The sequence below is a fragment of the Symphalangus syndactylus genome, chromosome Y, assembly GCF_028878055.3.
Source record: "Symphalangus syndactylus isolate Jambi chromosome Y, NHGRI_mSymSyn1-v2.1_pri, whole genome shotgun sequence".
Lineage (NCBI taxonomy): Eukaryota > Metazoa > Chordata > Mammalia > Primates > Hylobatidae > Symphalangus > Symphalangus syndactylus.
Genome location: NC_072448.2, coordinates 6745819 through 6752588, shown reverse-complemented (window position 1 = coordinate 6752588; position 6770 = coordinate 6745819).

Below are 6770 nucleotides of genomic sequence, written 5' to 3'. Positions count from 1 at the left end.
TGAGTGTGGCCTCCATGCCTGGTTGTGCCCCCATGCCCTGACCCCACGTGGTGTAGGGCCAACTCCTCTTTCTCAGTCCCTGAGTGGCCCTTCCTTTGCAGACACACTTCAGCCTGCGTAGTGCCTGGTTGTCCTTCTGTGTGCAAGGATTGACTTCCAGGAGAGGACAGGAGCAGGAGGAGGAGCAGAGCGGGTGACCCTTCTGCCATGCCCAGCCCCTCTGTTGGCCTCAGGCGCTGCACACTGACTTCTCAAACCTGCCCTTTCTGCTTCCCGGCTCTAGGCGGGTAACAAGGAGGTTCCCCAAGCTGCTGTCCCTAGTGAGCCTCTCAGCCGCCCCTCCTGTCCCGTGACTGCCCTTCCCTCTTCAGCCCTGGCCTCCCTATTATTTCACCTGGAGCCATCATTTCAAATGAACAGTTGGGTTGGGGTGGTGACCCGTCCATGAGATACCTGAATCGTGGGGCAGCCTCAGACACAGCCCCCAGCCCCCCTCCTCATAGACCTAGTTCTCAGGAACTCAGGGCACAGGGGCCCAAGAACCCATAGCTGGGGAAAGCTCCCTCCTGACAGGGCTCAGCTCCATCCCCAAACTAGAGCCCCACCCTGCGGTTTCCATGGTGATGGTAAACCAACGACAGATTTTGGGGGTACGACTGCTCCCTTTGCCACGATACCTTCTTCCACGTGCCCCTGGCTTGATGACCAGACCGCTAGAGAGGGGAGGCCCGATTCCTAGGGGTGGGTGGGTGCAGGCAGAGCTGGGCCTGGATGGACAGTGAGTGGTAAGATCTCGAGATGCAGAAGGGGCTCCTGCCAGGGACTGGGTCAACAGGGTCCTGGACAAAAAGACGGGGACTCCGTGGATGAAAAAGACCTTTTCCTAGAAAATGTTTGCATCAGTCCCTAACAATGAAAAAAATAAGATAAATAACAGTACAAAAAAGCAACCACCAGAACAGCTCAAGGCAGTCTTTGAGGTCCCCCCTGTGAAGGGAAGTTGGAAGACACATCTGTGTGGCCCAGAGACAGTAGATCCCAAAGACAGAAGACCCAGGTCCCTAAATCCCCACAGGGGAACTGGGTTAAAGACCAGGAGCTCATCTACTGGACTGTCCCAGGTCACCTAAATCCCAGATGTGAACTGGGTTATCGCCCAGGGGCTCCTCCAGGGGCCGTCTCAGGGTCCTAGTGTGTCTGGAATTGGTGGGTTCTTGGTCTCACTGACTTCAAGATTGAAGCCGCGGACCCTCGCGGTGAGTGTTGCAGTTCTTAAAGGTGGCGTGTCCAGAGTTTGCTCCTTCTGATGTTCAGATGTGTTCGGAGTTTCTTCCTTCTGGTGGGGTCGTGGTCTCGCTGGCTCAGGAGTGAAGCTGCAGACCTTCGCGGTGAGTGTTACAGCTCATAAAGGCAGTGTGGACCCAAAGAGTGACCAGTAGCAAGATTTATTGCAAAGAGCAAAAGAACAAAGCTTCCAAAGTGTGGAAGGGGACACGAGCGGGTTGCCAATGCTGGCTCGGGCAGCCTGCTTTTATTCTCTTATCTGGCCCCACGCACATCCTTCTGATTGGTCCATTTTACAAAGAGCTGATTGGTCTGTTTTATAGAGAGCTGATTGGTCCGTTTTGACACAGTGCTGATTGGTGCATTTACAATCCCTGAGCTAGACACAAAAGTTCTCCACCTCCGCACTAGATTAGCTACATACAGAGAGCTGATTGGTGTATCTTCAAACCGTGAGATGGACACAGAGTGTTGATTGGCTCATTTACAAATCTTGAGCTAGATACAGAGTGCTGATTGGTGTATTCACAATCCCTCAGCTAGACATAAAGGTTCTCCAAGTCCCGACTAGACTCCGGAGCCCAGCTGGCTTCACCGAGTGGATCATCAACATACGATTCCAGGACACTGCTGTTGGGTTCTGAGTGTTTGTCCCTCACATAGGATTCCAGAAAACTGCTTCGAGCATCTGAGTGTTTGTCCCTCAGATAGGGTTAGGGTTGGGGTTGGGGTTGGGGTTAGGGGTTAGGGTTAGGGGTTAGGGGTCAGGGTTAGGGTTAGGGGTTAGGGTTAGGGTTAGGGTAGGGGTTAGGGGTTAGGGTTAGGGTTAGGGTTAGGGTTAGGGTTAGCGTTCTAATTGTAACGTGGGAGAGGAGGACGTGACACTGAATATCTCAAGGAGTAGAAACACCCTTGTGATACTATTCTTAATCTTCAGGGAGGAAGAGGATGATATTACTCCTATACAGACGGGTGTACGTCCTCTGTACAAAGCCGGTGTACACCCGTCTGTGCAATTGTTGACAATTTCCAGAGGGGGAGATGATATTACTCACAATATGATAAACCGGCTGTGAGTTCACCGGGGGTCCTAAGAGCCAAGGTGGCAGAGGGGCTGGCTCTTTCGCCTCGCCCCCCTGCGATGGTGGTCCTAAGAGCCCGGGGGGCACAGGGGCTGTCTCTTACACCCGCCTCGCGGGGGGCACCTTGCCCCTCTGCGATGGGGGTCCTAAGAGCCCGGGGGGCAGAGGTGTTGGCTCCTATGCCCCGCCTCGCAGGGGGCACCTCGTCCCCCTGTGATGGGGGTCCTCCTTCCCCTGGAGATTCTATTCGGATCAATATCGGCAGGTGGGTGTACACTTATTGCGATATTGAAAGTAATCCCATGCTCTCTCCGTCCCTGGACATTGGGAACACTATCGCAGGTGGGGGTACACCCACTGCGGTATTAGGAGTCATATTAGTATTACTTGTTACTCATTTACGATTCACATTAATATGAATTACCAATATTAATGTTAAGAAATAATTGCTAATGAAAAGTTTTCGGGTTATTAATGTTAATATTAATTATTAGGAGCTAATATTACTGTGTTCTACTGAATGTGATCAGTCCCAGTTGTTAACATCAGGCGTTATTAATAGTTAATATTAATAATTTATTGTTATCGTCAGTATGACTGTTGAATATTAATTATCATTATTATCAGTATTGATTTTAAAAATTATACGATCAGTTATTAATATTGATAATTATTAATGTCAATTAATAATTGATATTATTAATTGTGATAAGTAATATTGTGACCTTCCCCACAGTATTATTGGGAGTCATATCATCCTGTGGCCCTGAGGAGAGAAGGCATTTCTCTTTCTGTCTCCTGTCTCTGAGGAGGAGGAGGAAGTAAAAGTTGAAAACCAAGAGGATTGAAGTCAGTGGCAAGACCAGCCGCTGCCACTGATGAGCCGGCCTGAGGTGAAAAGATGAACCCCCTCCCCCACTCTAAGCACATGTGCTCTGAATCCATCAGGACCCTTTCACGTGGAACCTCTTAGAGCTGTAAGCCCTGAGAAAAGGCCTAGGAAGTCTGTCTTCCTTCGGGGCGCTCGGCTCTTAAGATGCGAGTCTGCTGACGCCCCCGGCTGATTAAAAGGAACCTCTTCCTTCTTGAATCCGGCGTCTGAGGGGTTTTGTCTGCGGCTCGTCCTGCTCCACTTTTTGGTTCACATGACCAGGAATGGAACCTGGGCCGCGGCGGTGAGAGCGCCGACTCCTAACCAGCAGACCACCGGGGAACTTCAAACTTTGTGGGCAATAGATTGCCCAACATTAGAAGTGGGTTGGCTGTCAGAAGTAAGCCTGGACAGGTCCCTGGTTTCTCAAGTGTGGCACAAGGTAACTGGGAAAGGATACCTAGACCGCTTCCCATACATAGACACTTGGTGACAGCTGGTGCTAGACCCCCCAGAGTGGCTAAGAGGGCAGGCAGCAGCAATACTAGTAGCCAAGGGACAGACAGCTAAGGAAGGATCCCGCTCCACCTGCCCAGGGAAATCAACTCCTCAAGTTCTGTTCGACCCAACGTCAGAAGATCCATTGCAGGAGATGGCACCAGTGATCCCAGTGGTGCCCTCCCCTTACCAGGGAAAGAGGCTCCCCACTCTTGAGCCCACAGTGCTTGCGCCTCCACAAGACAAGCGTATCCCTAGGCCACCCAGAGGAGACAAGAGAGGGGGTGAGGCCTCGGGAGAAACCCCTCCCTTGGCAGCTCGTTGACGACCCAAAACGGGGATACAAATGCCCCTGACAGAGCAGCGGTATACTGGGATAGATGAGGATGGTCACGTGGTGGAGAGGCGTGTTTTTCTCTACCAGCCCTTCACCTGTGCCGACCTTCTCAACTGGAAAAACCATACCCCGTCCTATACTGAAAAGCCACAAGCTCGAATTGATTTGCTCCCAACTATTATCCAGACCCACAACCCCACCAGGGCTGATTGCCACCGGTTGCTCATGTTTCTCTTTCACAGAGATGAAAGGGGGAGAGCGCTCCTAGCAGCAACTAAGTGGCTAGAGGAACACGCACCAGCTGATTATCAAAACCCCCAAGAGTATGGAAGGACCCAGTTACCAGTAAACGGCACCCAGTGGGACCCAAATGAAAGAGAGGATACGCAAAGGCTAAACCGAGACAGGGAAGCTCTCTTGGAAGCATTCAAGAGGGGAGCTCAGAAGGCCACAAACGTTAACAAGGTCTCTGAGGTCATTCGGGGAAAAGAAGAAAGTCCAGCACAATTCTATGAGAGATTGTGTGAGGCCTATCATATGTATACTCCCTTTGATCCCGATAGCCTTGAAAATCAGCACATGCTTCACATGGCTTGAGTCCGTCAAAGCGCAGAAGACATGAGAAGAAAACTGCAGAAACAGGCTGGGCTTGCAGGGACGAATACATCACAATTATTAGAAAGAGCTAAGCAGGTGTTTGTAAACAGGGATGCAGTAAGCGGTAAGGAACACCGCACAGAGAATGAACGTCAGGCCCGGCGAGACGCCGACCTGCCTGTTAGCTGCAGGAATCAGAGGGGTCCCCCCAAAGCGGCAAGGGAAGGGGGGCCCTGGGAAAGAAACTCAGCTTGGCTGTCAGAGTTGGCAGCGTAACCAGTGTGCTTATTGTAAAGAAATAGGACATTGGAAGAACAAATGCCCTCAGCTTAAAAGAAAACAAGGTGACTCAGAGCAGGAGGCCCCGGACAAGGAAGGTGCCCTGCTGAACCTGGCAGAAGGGTTCTTGGACCGAGGGAGAGCGGGCTCAAGTGTCCCCGAAGAGCCCATGGTCAGAATGACAGTCGGGGGTAGAGGCGTTGATTTTCTCATAGATACCGGTGCAGGACATTCGCTAGTAACCGCCCCGGTCGCCCCCTTCTCCGGAAAGACTATTGACATCATCGGAGCCACGGGGGTTTCAGCAAAGCAAGCTTTCTGCTTGCCTGGGACTTGCACTGTAGGAGGACATACAGTGACTCATCAGTTTTTGTCCATGCCTGACTGTCCCTTGCCCTTGTTGGGGAGGGACTTGCTTAACAAGCTGAGAGCCACTGTCTCTTTGACAGAGCACGGCTCTTTGCTGCTAAAGCTACCTGGAAAGGGAGTCACTATGACCCTTACGGTCCCCCGAGAGCAGGAATGGAGACTTTTCTTCACTGAGCCAGGCCAAGAGAGAAGACCAGCTCCGGCTAAGTGGTGGCCAAGAGTAGGGGCGGAAGATAACCCTCCAGGGTTGATATGGGGAGTAATATCATCCTTTCCCCGTTGGGATATTCGGAACCATATCCCAAGGGGTTGTCCACCCTCTGCGATATTGGGAGTAATGTCATCCTCTGTTTCCTTGGATATTAGACACAATATCACAAAAAGGTGTACACCCCCTGCAATACTGGGAGTAATATCATACTCTCCTTCCCTGGATATTAGAAAACAATATCATCAGGGCTGAACACCCCTGTGATAATGGGAGTAATATTTTCTTTTTTTTCTTCTTTTCTTTTTCTTTTTCTTTCTTGCTTTTCTTTTTTTTGAGACAGAGTTTCACTCTTGTTGCCCAGGCTGGAGTGCGATGGCACAATCTCGGCTCACTGCAACCTCTGCCTCCCGTATTCAGGCGATTCTCCTGTCTCAGACTTCCGAGTAGCTGGGATTACAGGCATGTGCTACCACGCCCCGTTCAGTTTTCTTTTTTTTTTTTTTTTTTGTATTTTTAGTAGAGACATTGTTTCTCCATACTGGTCAGGCTGGTCTTGAACTCCCGACCTCAGGTGATCCGCCCGCTTTGGCCTCCTAAAGTGCTGGGATTACAGGCGTGAGCGACGGTGCCCATCCACCACTTAGCATTTTAATTTTACATTTGTTGAAGTCACAGATCTCTACACACATTGATTGCTGCCTTATTATACACTTACATATAAATAAAGTGGGAAATACAAAAGAATAAAATGGGCACAATATCCCTAAAGTTTCACATTCCGAGACATCTTAAGAATATTTGCTTTTTAGAATTTTGTTTCAATGAAGAAAGTGTGGTATACACACACTATGTGGTATTATCCAGCCTAAAAAGGCATAAAATCCTCTCCACTGCAGAAAAAATGGATGAGACTGCAGGGTCTGTATGTTAAGTGAAGTAAGGCAGGCACAGAATGACAAATATTACATGTCCTCACTTAGATATGGGAACAAAAAAGAAAATCTTGGCCAGATGTGGTGGCTCAGATCTGTCATCCCAGCATTTTGGGAGGCCGAGGCTGGCGGATTACGAGGTCAGGAGATCGAGACAATCCTGGCTAACACGGTGAAACCCCGTCTCTCCTAAAAATACAAAAAATTAGCCGGGCGTGGTGGCGGGCAGCTGTAGTCCCAGCTACTTGGGAGGCTGAGGCAGGAGAATGGCGTGAAGCTGGGAGGCGGAGCTTGCAGTGAGCCAAGATCG